The following is a 19040-nucleotide window of genomic DNA, read 5'->3' on the forward strand; positions in this document are numbered from 1 at the left end:
TCACGTTTACTGTATCCCTTGGACCTTCTTATTGCCGATGAAACACAGAAATTGCATCGGAATTAAATACAAAAGGCACAATGCCGACTTAAGTACAAGAGACTGACTCTTCTTACTGACTGTTTAGAACCATTCCTGTGACACTAGTTATAGATTCCGATGCTTCACGGCAGGTTTACTGTATCCCTCTGACCTTCTTATTGACGATGAAACACAGAAATTGGATCGGAATTAAATACAAAAGGCACAATGCCGACTTAAGTACAAGAAGACTGACTCTTCTTACAGTCTATGTTTTGATCCAGTCCTGTGACACTAGTTATAGATTCTGATGCTTCACTTCAGGTTTACTGTATCACGTGGACCTTCGTATTGACGATGAAACACAGAAATTGCATCGGAATTAAATAGAAAAGGCACCATGCCGACTTAAGTACAAGTAGACTGACTCTTCCTACTGTCTATGTTTTGAACCATTCCTGTGACACTAGTTATAGATTCCGATGCTTCACTTCAGGTTTACTGTATCCCTTGGCCCTTCTTGTTGACGATGAAACACAGAAATTGCATCGGAAGTAAATAGAAAAGCCACAATGCCGTCTTAAGTACATGAAGACTGACACTTCCTACTGTCTATGTTTTGAACCATTCCTGTGACACTAGTTATAGATTCCGATGCTTCATATCCGGTTTACTGTATCCCTCTGACATTCTTTATGACGATGAAACACAGAAATTGCATCGGAATTAAATACAATGGGCACAACGTCGACTTAAGTACAAGAAGACTGACTCTTCTTACTGTCTATGTTTTGAACCATTCCTGTGACACTAGTTATAGATTCCGATGCTTCACTTCAGGTTTACTGTATCCCTTACACCTTCTTATTGACGATGAAACACAGAAATTGCATCGGAATTAAATACAAAAGGCACAAAGCCGACTTAAGGAAAAAAAGACTGACTCTATCTGCTGTCTATGTTTTGAACCATTCCTGTGGCAATAGTTATAGATTCCGATGCTTCACCTCAGGTTCACTGTATCCCTCTGACCCTCTTATTGACGATGAAACACAGAAATTGCATCGGAATTAAATAGAAAAGGCACAATGCCGACTTAAGTACAAGAAGACTGACTCTTCTTACTATCTATATTTTGAACCATTCCAGTGACACTAGTTATAGATTCCGATGCTTCATTTCACGTTTTTTGTATCCCTTGGACCTTCTTATTGACGATGAAACACAGAAATTGCATCGGAATTAAATAGAAAAGGCACAATGCCGACTTAAGTACAAGAAGACTGACTCTTCCCACTGTCTATGTCTTGAACCATTCCTGTGACACTAGTTATAGATTCCGATGCTTCACTTCAGGTTCACTGTTTCCCTTGGACTTCTTATTGACGATGAAACACAGAAATTGCATCGGAATTAGCAGGAAAAGCCACAATGCCGACTTAAGTACAAGAAGACTGATTCTTCCTACAGTCTATGTTTTGAACCATTCCTGTGACACTAGTTACAGATTCCGATGCTTCACATCTGGTTTACTGTATCCCTCTGACCTTCTTTTTGACGATGTAACACAGAAATTGCTTCGGAATTAAATAGAAAAGGCACAATGCCGACTTAAGTACAAGAAGACTGACACATCTTACTGTCTATGTTTTGAACCATTCCTGTGACACTAGTTATGGATTCGGATGCTTCACTTAAGGTTTACTGTATCCCTCTGACCTTCTCATTGACGATGAAACAGAGAAATTGCATCGGAATTAAATACAAAAGGCACAATGCCGACTTGAGTACAAGAAGACTGACTCTTCGTACTGACTATGTCTTGAATCATTCCTGTGACACTAGTTATAGATTACGATGATTCACTTCAGGTTTACTGTATCCCTTGGACCTTCTTATTGACGATGAAACACAGAAATTGCATCAGAATTAAATAGAAAAAGTACAATGCCGACTTAAGTACAAGAAGACTGACTCCTCTTACAGTCTATGTTTTGAACCATTCCTGTGACACTAGTTATAAATACCGATGCTTCACTTCAGGTTGACTATATCGCTTGGACCTTCTTGCTGACGATGAAACTCAGAAATTGCATCGGAATTAAATAGAAAAGGCACAATGCCGACATAAGTACAAGATGACTGACTCTTCTTACTGTCTACGTTTTGAACCATTACTGTGACACTGGTTATAGATTCCGATGCTTCACTCCAGGTTTACTGTATCCATTGGACCTTCTTATTGACGATGAAAAACAGAAATTGCATCGGAATTAAATAGAAAAGGCACAATGCCGACTTAAGTACAAGAAGACTGACTCTTCCTACTGTCTATGTCTCAAACCATTCCTGTGACACTAGTTATAGATGCCGTTGCTTCACTTCAGGTTTACTGTATCCCTTGGACCTTCTTATTGACGATGAAACACCGGAATTGCATCGGAATAAAATGGAAAAGCCACAATGCCGACTAAAGAACAAGAAGACTGACTCTTCTTACTATCTATGTTTTGAACCGTTCCAGTGACACTAGTAATAGATTCCGATGCTTCAATTGACGTATACTGTATCCCTTGGACCTTCTTATTGACGATGAAACACAGAATGTGCATGGGAATGAAATACAAAAGGCACAATGCCGATTTAAGTACAAGAAGACTGACTCTTCTTACTGACTGTTTAGAACCATTCCTGTGACACTAGTTATAGATTCCGATGCTTCACGTCAGGTTTACTGTATCCCTCTGACCTTCTTATTGACGATGAAACACAGAAATTGCATCGGAATTTAATAGAAAAGTCACTATGCCGACTTAAGTACAAGTAGACTGACTCTTCCTACTGTCAAAGTTTTGAACCATTCCTGTGACACTAGTTATAGATTCCGATGCTTCACTTCAGGTTTACTGTATCCCTTGGACGTTCTTATTGACGATGAAACACAGAAATTGCATGGGAAATAAATAGAAAAGGCACAATGCCGACTTTAGTACAAGAAGACTGACTCTTCTTACTGACTATGTTTTGAACCACTCCTTTGACGCTAGTTACAGATTCCGATGCTTCACTTCAGGTTTACTAAATCCCTTGGACCTTCTTATTGACGATGAAACACAGAAATTGCATCGGAATTAAATACAAAAGGCACAATGCCGACTTAAGTACAAGAAGACTGACTCTTCCTACTGTCTATGTTTTGAACCATTCCTGTGACACTAGTTATAGATTCCGATGCCTCACTTCAGGTTTACTGTATCCCTCCGACCTCCTTTTTGACGATGAAACACAGAAATTGCATCGGAATTAAATACAAATGGCACAATGCCGTCTTAAGTACAAGAAGACTGACTCATCCTACTGGCTATGCTTTGAACGATTCCTGTGACATTAGTTATAGATTCCGATGTTTCACTTCAGGTTCACTGTATCCTTTGGACCTTCTTATTGGCGATGAAATACAGAAATTGCATCGGAATTAAATAGAAAAGGCACAATGCAGACTTAAGTACAAGATGACTGACTCTTCTTACTGTCTATGTTTTGAACCATTCCTTTGACACTAGTTATAGATTCCGATGCTTCACTTCAGGTTTACTGTATCCCTTGGACCTTCTTATTAACGATGAAACACAGAAATTGCATTGGAATTAAATACAAAAGGCACAATGCCGACTTAAGTACAAGAAGACTGACTCTTCTTGCTGACTGTTTTGAACCATTCCTGTGACACTAGTTATAGATTCCGATGCTTCACTTTAGGTTTACTGTATCCCTCTGACCTTCTTATTGACGATGTAACATGGAAATTGCATCGGACTTAAATACAAAAGGCACAATGTCGACTTAAGTACAAGAAGACTGACCCTTCTCTCTGTCTATGATTTGATCCATTCCTGTGACACCAGTTATAGATTCGGATGCTTCACTTCAGGTTTACTGTATTCCTCTGACCTTCTTATTGACGATGAAACACAGAAATTGCATCGGAATTAAATAGAAAAGGCACAATTCCGACTTACGTACAAGAAGACTGACTCTTGCTACTGTCTATGTTTTGAACCATTCCTGTGACACTAGATATAGATTCCGATGCCTCACATCAGGTTTACAGTATCCCTCCGACCTTCTTTTTGACGATGAAACACAGAAATTGCATCGGAATTAAATTCAAAAGGATCAATGCCGACTTAAGTACAAATGACTGACTCTTCCTACTGTCTATGTTTTGAATCATTCCTGTGACACTAGTTATAGATTCCGATGCTTCACTTCAGGTTTACTGTATCCCTTGGACCTTCTTATTGACGATGAAACACAGAAATTGCATCGGAATTAAATAGAAAAGCCACAATGCCGACTAAAATACAAGAAGACTGACTCTTCTTACTATCTATGTTTTGAACAATTCCAGTGAAACTAGTTATAGATTCCGATGCTTCAATTCACGTTTACTGTATCCCTTGGACCTTCTTATTGCCGATGAAACACAGAAATTGCATCGGAATTAAATACAAAAGGCACAATGCCGACTTAAGTACAAGAAGACTGACTCTTCTTACTGACTGTTTAGAACCATTCCTGTGACACTAGTTATAGATTCCGATGCTTCACGGCAGGTTTACTGTATCCCTCTGACCTTCTTATTGACGATGAAACACAGAAATTGGATTGGAATTAAATACAAAAGGCACAATGCCGACTTAAGAACAAGAAGACTGACTCTTCTTACAGTCTATGTTTTGAACCAGTCCTGTGACACTAGTTATAGATTCTGATGCTTCACTTCAGGTTTACTGTATCACGTGGACCTTCTTATTGACGATGAAACACAGAAATTGGATTGGAATTAAATACAAAAGCCACAATGCCGTCTTAAGTACAAGAAGACTGACTCTTCCTACTGTCTATGTTTTGAACCATTCCTGTGACACTAGTTATAGATTCCGATGCTTCATATCCGGTTTACTGTATCCCTCTGACTTTCTTTATGACGATGAAACACAGAAATTGCATCGGAATTAAATAGAAAAGGCACAATGCCGACTTAAGTACAAGAAGACTGACCCTACCTACTGTCTACGTTTTGAACCATTCCCGTGACACTAGTAATAGATTCCGATGCTTCACTTCAGGTTTGCTGTATCCCTCTGACGTTCTTATTGACGATGAAACACAGAAATTGCATCGGAATTAAATACAAAAGGCACAACGTCGACTTAAGTACAAGAAGACTGACTCTTCTTACTGCCAATGGTTTGAACCATTCCTGTGACACTAGTTATAGATTCCGATGCTTCACTTTAGGTTTACTGTATCCCTTACACCTTCTTATTGACGATGAAACACAGAAATTGCATCGGAATTAAATACAAAATGCACAAAGCCGACTTAAGGAAAAAAAGACTGACTCTTTCTGCTGTCTATGTTTTGAACCATTCCTGTGACTCTAGTTATAGATTCCGATGCTTCACCTCAGGTTCACTGTATCCCTCTGACCCTCTTATTGACGATGAAACACAGAAATTGCATCGGAATTAAATAGAAAATGCACAATGCCGACTTAAGTACAAGAAGACTGACTCTTCTCACTATCTATATTTAGAACCATTCCAGTGACACTAGTTATAGATTCCGATGCTTCATTTCACGTTTTTTGTATCCCTTGGACCTTCCTATTGACGATGAAACACAGAAATTGCATCTGAATTAAATAGAAAAGGCACAATGCCGACTTAAGTACAAGAAGACTGACTCTTCCCACTGTCTATGTCTTGAACCATTCCTGTGACACTAGTTATAGATTCCGATGCTTCACTTCAGGTTTACTGTATCCCTTGGACTTCTTATTGACGATGAAACACAGAAATTGCATCGGAATTAGAAAGAAAAGCTACAATGCCGACTTAAGTACAAGAAGACTGACTCTTCCTACTGTCTATGTTTTGAACCATTCCTGTGACACTAGTTATAGATTCCGATGCTTCACATCTGGTTTACTGTATCCCTCTGACCTTCTTTTTGACGATGAATCACAGAAATTGCTTCGGAATTAAATAGAAAAGGCACAATGCCGACTTAAGTACAAGAAGACTGACTCTTCCTACTGTCTATGTTTTGAACCATTCCCGTGACACTAGTTATAGATTCCGAAGCTTCACTTCAAGTTTACTGTATCCCTTACACCTTCTTATTGACGATGAAACACTGAAATTGCATCGGAATTAAATACAAAATGCATAATATTGACTTAAGTACAAGAAGACTGACACATCTTACTGTCTATGTTTTGAACCATTCCTGTGACACAAGTTATGGATTCGGATGCTTCACTTAAGGTTTACTGTATCCCTCTGACCTTCTCATTGACGATGAAACAGAGAAATTGCATCGGAATTAAATACAAAAGGCACAATGCCGACTTGAGTACAAGAAGACTGACTCTTCGTACTGACTATGTCTTGAACCATTCCTGTGACACTAGTTATAGATTACGATGATTCACTTCAGGTTTACTGTATCCCTTGGACCTTCTTATTGACGATGAAACACAGAAATTGCATCAGAATTAAATAGAAAAGGTACAATGCCGACTTAAGTACAAGAAGACTGACTCCTCCTACAGTCTATGTTTTGAACCATTCCTGTGACACTAGTTATAAATACCGATGCTTCACTTCAGGTTTACTATATCCCTTGGACCTTCTTATTGCCGATGAAACACAGAAATTGCATCGGAATTAAATAGAAAAGGCACAATGCCGACTTAAGTACAAGATGACTGACTCTTCTTACTATCTATGTTTTGAACCATTCCAGTGACACTAGTTATGGAATCCGATGCTTCACTTCAGGTTTACTGTATGCCTTACACCTTCTTATTGACGATGAATCACTGAAATTGCATCGGAATTAAATACAAGAGGCACAATGCCGACTTAAGTACAAGAAGACTGACCCTTCTTACTGTCTATAATTTGATCCATTCCTGTGACACCAGTTATAGTTTCGGATGCTTCACTTCAGGTATACTGTATTCCTCTGACCATCTTATTGACGATGAAACACAGAAATTGCATCGGAATTAAATACAAAAGGCACAATGCCGACTTACGTACAAGAAGACTGACTCTTGCTACTGTCTATGTTTTGAACCATTCCTGTGACACTAGTTATAGATTCCGATGCCTCACATCAGGTTTACAGTATCCCTCCGACCTCGTTTTTTGACGATGAAACACAGAAATTGCATCGGAATTAAATACAAAAGGAACAATGCCGACTTAAGTACAAATGACTGACTCTTCCGACTGTCTATGTTTTTGAACGATTCCTGTAACATGAGTTATAGATTCCGATGCTTCACTCCAGGTTTACTGTATCCATTGGACCTTCTTATCGACGATGAAACACAAAAAATGGATCGGAATTAAATACAAAAGGCACACTGCCGACTTAGGTACAAGAAGACTGACTCTTCTTACTGTCTATGTTTTGAACCATTCCTGTGACACTAGTTATAGATTCCGATGCTTCACTTCAGGTTTACTGTATCCCTTGGACCTTCTTAATGACGATGAAACACAGAAATTGCATCGGAATTAAATAGAAAAGGCACAATGCCGACTGAAGTACAAGAAGACTGACTCTTCCTACTGTCTATGTTTTGAAACATTCCTGTGACACTAGTTATAGATTCCGATGCGCTACTTCAGGTTTACTGTATCCCTTGGACCTTCTTATTGACGATGAAACACAGAAATTGCATCGGAATTAAATAGAAAAGCCACAATGCCTACTAAAATACAAGAAGACTGACTCTTCTTACTATCTATGTTTTGAACAATTCCAGTGAAACTAGTTATAGATTCCGATGCTTCAATTCACGTTTACTGTATCCCTTGGACCTTCTTATTGCCGATGAAACACAGAAATTGCATCGGAATTAAATACAAAAGGCACAATGCCGACTTAAGTACAAGAAGACTGACTCTTCTTACTGACTGTTTAGAACCATTCCTGTGACACTAATTATAGATTCCGATTCTTCACGGCAGGTTTACTGTATCTCTCTGACCTTCTTATTGACGATGAAACGCAGAAATTGGATCGGAATTAAATACAAAAGGCACAATGCCGACTTAAGTACAAGAAGACTGACTCTTCTTACAGTCTATGTTTTGAACCAGTCCTGTAACACTAGTTATAGATTCTGATGCTTCACTTCAGGTTTACTGTATCACGTGGACCTTCGTATTGACGATGAAACACAGAAATTGCATCGGAATTAAATAGAAAAGGCACTATGCCGACTTAAGTACAAGTAGACTGACTCTTCCTACTGTCTACGTTTTGAACCATTCCTGTGACACTAGTTATAGATTCCGATGCTTCACTTCAGGTTTACTGTATCCCTTGGACCTTCTTGTTGACGATGAAACACAGAAATTGCATCGGAAGTAAATAGAAAAGCCACAATGCCGTCTTAAGTACAAGAAGACTGACTCTTCCTACTGTCTATGCTTTGAACCATTCCTGTGACACTAGTTATAGATTCCGATGCTTCATATCCGGTTTACTGTATCCCTCTGACATTCTTTATGACGATGAAACACAGAAATTGCATCGGAATTAAATAGAAAAGGCACAATGCCGACTTAAGTACAAGAAGACTGACCCTACCTACTGTCTATGCTTTGAACCATTCCCGTGACACTAGTAATAGATTCCGATGCTTCACTTCAGGTTTACTGTATCCCTCTGACCTTCTTATTGACGATGAAACACAGAAATTGCATCGGAATTAAATACAAAAGGCACAATGCCGACTTAAGTACAAGAAGACTGACTCTTCTTACAGTCTATGTTTTGAACCATTCCTGTGACACTAGTTATAGATTCCGATGCTTCACTTCAGGTTTACTGTATCCCTTGGACCTTCTTATTGACGATGAAACACAGAAATTGCATCGGAATTAAATACAAAAGGCATAATGCCGACTTAAGTACAAGAAAACTGACTCTTCTTAATAACTGTTTTGAACCATTCCTGTGACACTAGTTATAGATTCCAATGCTTCACTTCAGGTTTACTGTATCCCTCTGACGTTCTTACTGACGATGAAACACAGAAATTGCATCGGAATTAAATACAAAAGGCACAACGTCGACTTAAGTACAAGAAGACTGACTCTTCTTACAGTCTATGTTTTGAACCATTCCTGTGACACTAGTTATAGATTCCGATGCTTCACTTCAGGTTTACTGTATCCCTTACACCTTCTTATTGACGATGAAACACAGAAATTGCATCGGAATTAAATACAAAATGCACAAAGCCGACTTAAGGATAAAAAGACTGACTCTTTCTGCTGTCTATGTTTTGAACCATTCCTGTGACACTAGTTATAGATTCCGATGCTGCACCTCAGGTTCACTGTATCCCTCTGACCCTCTTATTGACGATGAAACACAGAGATTGCATCGGAATTAAATAGAAAAGGCACAATGCCGACTTAAGTACAAGAAGACTGACTCTTCTTACTATCTATATTTAGAACCATTCCAGTGACACTAGTTATAGATTCCGATGCTTCATTTCACGTTTTTTGTATCCCTTGGACCTTCTTATTGACGATGAAACACAGAAATTGCATCGGAATTAAATAGAAAAGGCACAATGCCGACTTAAGTACAAGAAGACTGACTCTTCCCACTGTCTATGTCTTGAACCATTCCTGTGACACTAGTTATAGATTCCGATGCTTCACTTCAGGTTTACTGTATCCCTTGGACTTCTTATTGCCGATGAAACACAGAAATTGCATCGGAATTAAATACATAAGGCACAATGCCGACTTAAGTACAAGAAGACTGACTCTTCTTACTGACTGTTTAGAACCATTCCTGTGACACTAGTTATAGATTCCAATGCTTCACGGCAGGTTTACTGTATCCCTCTGACCTTCTTATTTACGATGAAACACAGAAATTGGATCGGAATTAAATACAAAAGGCACAATGCCGACTTAAGTACAAGAAGACTGACTCTTCTTACAGTCTATGTTTTGAACCAGTCCTGTAACACTAGTTATAGATTCTGATGCTTCACTTCAGGTTTACTGTATCACGTGGACCTTCGTATTGACGATGAAACACAGAAATTGCATCGGAATTAAATAGAAAAGGCACTATGCCGACTTAAGTACAAGTAGACTGACTCTTCCTACTGTCTACGTTTTGAACCATTCCTGTGACACTAGTTATAGATTCCGATGCTTCACTTCAGGTTTACTGTATCCCTTGGACCTTCTTGTTGACGATGAAACACAGAAATTGCATCGGAAGTAAATAGAAAAGCCACAATGCCGTCTTAAGTACAAGAAGACTGACTCTTCCTATTGTCTATGTTTTGAACCATTCCTGTGACACTAGTTATAGATTCCGATGCTTCATATCCGGTTTACTGTATCCCTCTGACATTCTTTATGACGATGAAACACAGAAATTGCATCGGAATTAAATAGAAAAGGCACAATGCCGACTTAAGTACAAGAAGACTGACCCTACCTACTGTCTATGCTTTGAACCTCGCCCGTGACACTAGTAATAGATTCCGATGCTTCACTTCAGGTTTACTGTATCCCTCTGACCTTCTTATTGACGACGAAACACAGAAATTGCATAGGAATTAAATACAAAAGGCACAATGCCGACTTAAGTACAAGAAGACTGACTCTTCTTACAGTCTATGTTTTGAACCATTCCTGTGACACTAGTTATAGATTCCGATGCTTCACTTCAGGTTTACTGTATCCCTTGGACCTTCTTAATGACGATGAAACACAGAAATTGCATCGGAATTAAATAGAAAAGGCACAATGCCGACTTAAGTACAAGAAGACTGACTCTTCCTACTGTCTATGTTTTGAAACATTCCTGTGACACTAGTTATAGTTTCCGATGCTTCACTTCAGGTTTACTGTATCCCTTGGACCTTCTTATTGACGTTGAAACACAGAAATTGCATCGGAATTAAATAGAAAAGCCACAATGCCTACTAAAATACAAGAAGACTGACTCTTCTTACTATCTATGTTTTGAACAATTCCAGTGAAACTAGTTATAGATTCCGATGCTACAATTCACGTTTACTGTATCCCTTGGACCTCCTTATTGCCGATGAAACACAGAAATTGCATCGGAATTAAATACAAAAGGCACAATGCCGACTTAAGTACAAGAAGACTGACTCTTCTTACTGACTGTTTAGAACCATTCCTGTGACACTAGTTATAGATTCCGATGCTTCACGGCAGGTTTACTGTATCTCTCTGACCTTCTTATTGACGATGAAACACAGAAATTGGATCGGAATTAAATACAAAAGGCACAATGCCGACTTAAGTACAAGAAGACTGACTCTTCTTACAGTCTATGTTTTGAACCAGTCCTGTAACACTAGTTATAGATTCTGATGCTTCACTTCAGGTTTACTGTATCACGTGGACCTTCGTATTGACGATGAAACACAGAAATTGCATCGGAATTAAATAGAAAAGGCACTATGCCGACTTAAGTACAAGTAGACTGACTCTTCCTACTGTCTACGTTTTGAACCATTCCTGTGACACTAGTTATAGATTCCGATGCTTCACTTCAGGTTTACTGTATCCCTTGGACCTTCTTGTTGACGATGAAACACAGAAATTGCATCGGAAGTAAATAGAAAAGCCACAATGCCGTCTTAAGTACAAGAAGACTGACTCTTCCTACTGTCTATGCTTTGAACCATTCCTGTGACACTAGTTATAGATTCCTATGCTTCATATCCGGTTTACTGTATCCCTCTGACATTCTTTATGACGATGAAACACAGAAATTGCATCGGAATTAAATAGAAAAGGCACAATGCCGACTTAAGTACAAGAAGACTGACCCTACCTACTGTCTATGCTTTGAACCATTCCCGTGACACTAGTAATAGATTCCGATGCTTCACTTCAGGTTTACTGTATCCCTCTGACCTTCTTATTGACGATGAAACACAGAAATTGCATCGGAATTAAATACAAAAGGCACAATGCCGACTTAAGTACAAGAAGACTGACTCTTCTTACAGTCTATGTTTTGAACCATTCCTGTGACACTAGTTATAGATTCCGATGCTTCACTTCAGGTTTACTGTATCCCTTGGACGTTCTTATTGACGATGGAACACAGAAATTGCATCGGAATTAAATACAAAAGGCATAATGCCGACTTAAGTACAAGAAAACTGACTCTTCTTAATAACTGTTTTGAACCATTCCTGTGACACTAGTTATAGATTCCAATGCTTCACTTCAGGTTTACTGTATCCCTCTGACGTTCTTACTGACGATGAAACACAGAAATTGCATCGGAATTAAATACAAAAGGCACAACGTCGACTTAAGTACAAGAAGACTGACTCTTCTTACTGCCAATGTTTTGAACCATTCCTGTGACACTAGTTATAGATTCCGATGCTTCACTTCAGGTTTACTGTATCCCTTACACCTTCTTATTGTCGATGAAATACAGAAATTGCATCGGAATTAAATACAAAATGCACAAAGCCGACTTAAGGATAAAAAGACTGACTCTTTCTGCTGTCTATGTTTTGAACCATTCCTGTGACACTAGTTATAGATTCCGATGCTGCACCTCAGGTTCACTGTATCCCTCTGACCCTCTTATTGACGATGAAACACAGAGATTGCATCGGAATTAAATAGAAAAGGCACAATGCCGACTTAAGTACAAGAAGACTGACTCTTCTTACTATCTATATTTAGAACCATTCCAGTGACACTAGTTATAGATTCCGATGCTTCATTTCACGTTTTTTGTATCCCTTGGACCTTCTTATTGACGATGAAACACAGAAATTGCATCGGAATTAAATAGAAAAGGCACAATGCCGACTTAAGTACAAGAAGACTGACTCTTCCCACTGTCTATGTCTTGAACCATTCCTGTGACACTAGTTATAGATTCCGATGCTTCACTTCAGGTTTACTGTATCCCTTGGACTTCTTATTGCCGATGAAACACAGAAATTGCATCGGAATTAAATACATAAGGCACAATGCCGACTTAAGTACAAGAAGACTGACTCTTCTTACTGACTGTTTAGAACCATTCCTGTGACACTAGTTATAGATTCCGATGCTTCACGGCAGGTTTACTGTATCCCTCTGACCTTCTTATTGACGATGAAACACAGAAATTGGATCGGAATTAAATACAAAAGGCACAATGCCGACTTAAGTACAAGAAGACTGACTCTTCTTACAGTCTATGTTTTGAACCAGTCCTGTAACACTAGTTATAGATTCTGATGCTTCACTTCAGGTTTACTGTATCACGTGGACCTTCGTATTGACGATGAAACACAGAAATTGCATCGGAATTAAATAGAAAAGGCACTATGCCGACTTAAGTACAAGTAGACTGACTCTTCCTACTGTCTACGTTTTGAACCATTCCTGTGACACTAGTTATAGATTCCGATGCTTCACTTCAGGTTTACTGTATCCCTTGGACCTTCTTGTTGACGATGAAGCACAGAAATTGCATCGGAAGTAAATAGAAAAGCCACAATGCCGTCTTAAGTACAAGAAGACTGACTCTTCCTACTGTCTATGTTTTGAACCATTCCTGTGACACTAGTTATAGATTCCGATGCTTCATATCCGGTTTACTGTATCCCTCTGACATTCTTTATGACGATGAAACACAGAAATTGCATCGGAATTAAATAGAAAAGGCACAATGCCGACTTAAGTACAAGAAGACTGACCCTACCTCATGTCTATGCTTTGAACCTCGCCCGTGACACTAGTAATAGATTCCGATGCTTCACTTCAGGTTTACTGTATCCCTCTGACCTTCTTATTGACGATGAAACACAGAAATTGCATCGGAATTAAATACAAAAGGCACAATGCCGACTTAAGTACAAGAAGACTGACTCTTCTTACAGTCTATGTTTTGAACCATTCCTGTGACACTAGTTATAGATTCCGATGCTTCACTTCAGGTTTACTGTATCCCTTGGACCTTCTTATTGACGATGAAACACAGAAATTGCATCGGAATTAAATACAAAAGGCATAATGCCGCCTTAAGTACAAGCAAAATGACTCTTCTTAATAACTGTTTTGAACCATTCCTGTGACACTAGTTATAGATTCCAATGCTTCACTTCAGGTTTACTGTATCCCTCTGACGTTCTTATTGACGATGAAACACAGAAATTGCATCGGAATTAAATACAAAAGGCACAACGTCGACTTAAGTACAAGAAGACTGACTCTTCTTACTGCCAATGTTTTGAACCATTCCTGTGACACTAGTTATAGATTCCGATGCTTCACTTCAGGTTTACTGTATCCCTTACACCTTCTTATTGTCGATGAAACACAGAAATTGCATCGGAATTAAATACAAAATGCACAAAGCCGACTTAAGGAAAAAAAGACTGACTGTTTCTGCTGTCTATGTTTTGAACCATTCCTGTGACACTAGTTATAGATTCCGATGCTGCACCTCAGGTTCACTGTATCCCTCTGACCCTCTTATTGACGATGAAGCACAGAGATTGCATCGGAATTAAATAGAAAAGGCACAATGCCGACTTAAGTACAAGAAGACTGACTCTTCTTACTATCTATCTTTAGAACCATTCCAGTGACACTAGTTATAGATTCCGATGCTTCATTTCACGTTTTTTGTATCCCTTGGACCTTCTTATTGACGATGAAACACAGAAATTACATCGGAATTAAAAAGAAAAGGCACAATGCCGACTTAAGTACAAGAAGACTGACTCTTCCCACTGTCTATGTCTTGAACCATTCCTGTGACACTAGTTATAGATTCCGATGCTTCACTTCAGGTTTACTGTATCCCTTGGACTTCTTATTGACGATGAAACACAGAAATTGCATCGGAATTAGAAAGAAAAGCTACAATGCCGACTTAAGTACAAGAAGACTGACTCTTCCTACTGTCTATGTTTTGAACCATTCCTGTGACACTAGTTATAGATTCCGATGCTTCACATCTGGTTTACTGTATCCCTCTGACCTTCTTTTTGACGATGAAACACAGAAATTGCTTCGGAGTTAAATAGAAAAGGCACAATGCCGACTTAAGTACAAGAAGACTGACTCTTCCTACTGTCTATGTTTTGAACCATTCTCGTGACACTAGTTATAGATTCCGATGCTTCACTTCAGGTTTACTGTATCCCTTACACCTTCTTATTGACGATGAAACACTGAAATTGCATCGGAATTCAATACAAAATGCATAATATTGACTTAAGTACAAGAAGACTGACACATCTTACTGTCTATGTTTTGAACCATTCCTGTGACACAAGTTATGGATTTGGATGCTTCACTTAAGGTTTACTGTATCCCTCTGACCTTCTCATTGACGATGAAACAGAGAAATTGCATCGGAATTAAATACAAAAGGCACAATGCCGACTTGAGTACAAGAAGACTGACTCTTCGTACTGACTACGTCTTGAACCATTCCTGTGACACTAGTTATAGATTACGATGATTCACTTCAGGTTTACTGTATCCCTTGGACCTTCTTATTGACGATGAAACACAGAAATTGCATCAGAATTAAATAGAAAAGGTACAATGCCGACTTAAGTACAAGAAGACTGACTCCTCTTACAGTCTATGTTTTGAACCATTCCTGTGACACTAGTTGTAAATACCGATGCTTCACTTCAGGTTTACTATATCCCTTGGACCTTCTTATTGACGATGAAACACAGAAATTGCATCGGAATTAAATAGAAAAGGCAAAATGCCGACTTAAGTACAAGATAACTGACTCTTCTTACTGTCTACGTTTTGAACCATTACTGTGACACTAGTTATAGATTCCGATGCTTCACCCCAGGTTTACTGTATCCATTGGACCTTCTTATTGACGATGAAACACCGAAATTGCATCGGAATTAAATAGAAAAGGCACAACGCCGACTTAAGTACAAGAAGACTGACTCTTCCTACTGTCTATGATTTAAACCATTCCTGTGACACTACTTATAGATGCCGTTGCTTCACTTCAGGTTTACTGTATCCCTTGGACCTTCTTATTAACGATGAAACACAGAAATTGCATCGGAATTAAATAGAAAAGCCACAATGCCGACTAAAGTACAAGAAGACTGACTCTTCTTAATATCTATGTTTTGAACCATTCCAGTGACACTAGTTATAGAATCCGATGCTTCACTTCAGGTTTACTGTATGCCTTACACCTTCTTATTGACGACGAATCACTGAAATTGCATCGGAATTAAATACAAAAGGCACAATGCCGACTTACGTACAAGAAGACTGACTCATGCTACTGTCTATGTTTTGAACCATACCTGTGACACTAGTTATAGATTCCGATGCCTCACATCAGGTTTACAGTATACCTCTGACCTTCTTTTTGACGATGAAACACAGAAATTGCATCGGAATTAAATACAAAAGGAACAATGCCGACTTAAGTACAAATGACTGACTCTTCCGACTGTCTATGTTTTTGAACGATTCCTGTAACATGAGTTATAGATTCCGATGCTTCACTCCAGGTTTACTGTATCCATTGGACCTTCTTATCGACGATGAAACACAAAAAATGGATCGGAATTAAATACAAAAGGCACACTGCCGACTTAGGTACAAGAAGACTGACTCTTCTTACAGTCTATGTTTTGAACCAGTCCTGTAACACTAGTTATAGATTCTGATGCTTCACTTCAGGTTTACTGTATCACGTGGACCTTCGTATTGACGATGAAACACAGAAATTGCATCGGAATTAAATAGAAAAGGCACTATGCCGACTTAAGTACAAGTAGACTGACTCTTCCTACTGTGTACGTTTTGAACCATTCCTGTGACACTAGTTATAGATTCCGATGCTTCACTTCAGGTTTACTGTATCCCTTGGACCTTCTTGTTGACGATGAAACACAGAAATTGCATCGGAAGTAAATAGAAAAGCCACAATGCCGTCTTAAGTACAAGAAGACTGACTCTTCCTACTGTCTATGTCTTGAACCACTCCTGTGACACTAGTTATAGATTCCGATGCTTCATCTCAGGTTCACTGTATCCCTCTGACCCTCTTATTGACGATGAAACACAGAGATTGCATCGGAATTAAAAAGAAAAGGCACAATGCCGACTTAAGTACAAGAAGACTGACTCTACCTACTGTCTATGTTTTGAACCATTCCTGTGACACTAGTTATAGATTCCGATGCTTCACATCTTGTTTACTGTATCCCTCTGACATTCTTATTGACGATGAAACACAGAAATTGCATCGGAATTAAATACAAAAGGCACAATGCCGACTTAAGTACAAGAAGACTGCCTCTTCTTACAGTCTATGTTTTGAACCATTCCTGTGACACTAGTTATAGATTCCGATGCTTCACTTCAGGTTTACTGTATCCCTTGGACCTTCTTATTGACGATGAAACACAGAAATTGCATCGGAATTAAATACAAAAGGCATAATGCCGACTTAAGTACAAGAAAACTGACTCTTCTTAATAACTGTTTTGAACCATTCCTGTGACACTAGTTATAGATTCCAATGCTTCACTTCAGATTTACTGTATCCCTCTGACGTTCTTATTGACGATGAAACACAGAAATTGCATCGGAATTAAATACAAAAGGCACAACGTCGACTTAAGTACAAGAAGATTGACTCTTCTTACTGCCAATGTTTTGAACCATTCCTGTGACACTCGTTATAGATTCCGATGCTTCACTTCAGGTTTACTGTATCCCTTACACCTTCTTATTGACGATGAAACACAGAAATTGCATCGGAATTAAATACAAAATGCACAAAGCCGACTTAAGGAAAAAAAGACTGACTCTTTCTGCTGTCTATGTTTTGAACCATTCCTGTGACACTAGTTATAGATTCCGATGCTTCATCTCAGGTTCACTGTATCCCTCTGACCCTCTTATTGACGATGAAACACAGAGATTGCATCGGAATTAAAAAGAAAAGGCACAATGCCGACTTAAGTACAAGAAGACTGACTCTTCTTACTATCTATATGTAGAACCATTCCAGTGACACTAGTTATAGATTCCGATGCTTCATTTCACGTTTTTTGTATCCCTTGGACCCTCTTATTGACGATGAAACACAGAAATTGCATCGGAATTAGAAAGAAAAGCTACAATGCCGACTTAAGTACAAGAAGACTGACTCTACCTACTGTCTATGTTTTGAACCATTCCTGTGACACTAGTTATAGATTCCGATGCTTCACATCTTGTTTACTGTATCCCTCTGACATTCTTTTTGACAATGAAACACAGAAATTGCTTCGGAATTAAATAAAAAAGGCACAATGCCGACTTAAGTACAAGAAGACTGACTCTTCCTACTGTCTATGTTTTGAACCATTCTCGTGACACTAGTTATACATTCCGATGCTTCACTTCAGGTATACTGTATCCCTTACACCTTTTTATTGACGATGAAACACTGAAATTGCATCGGAATTAAATACAAAATGCATAATATTGACTTAAGTACAAGAAGACTGACACATCTTACTGTCTATGTTTTGAACCATTCCTGTGACACAAGTTATGGATTCGGATGCTTCACTTAAGGTTTACTGTATCCCTCTGACCTTCTCATTGACGATGAAACAGAGAAATTGCATCGGAATTAAATACAAAAGGCACAATGCCGACTTGAGTACAAGAAGACTGACTCTTCGTACTGACTATGTCTTGAACCATTCCTGTGACACTAGTTATAGATTACGATGCTTCACCTCAGGTTTACTGTATCCCTTGGACCTTCTTATTGACGATGAAACACAGAAATTGCATCAGAATTAAATAGAAAAGGTACAATGCCGACTTAAGTACAAGAAGACTGACTCCTCTTACAGTCTATGTTTTGAACCATTCCTGTGACACTAG

Source organism: Schistocerca americana, chromosome 3 (assembly GCF_021461395.2).
Source record: "Schistocerca americana isolate TAMUIC-IGC-003095 chromosome 3, iqSchAmer2.1, whole genome shotgun sequence".
Taxonomy (NCBI): domain Eukaryota; kingdom Metazoa; phylum Arthropoda; class Insecta; order Orthoptera; family Acrididae; genus Schistocerca; species Schistocerca americana.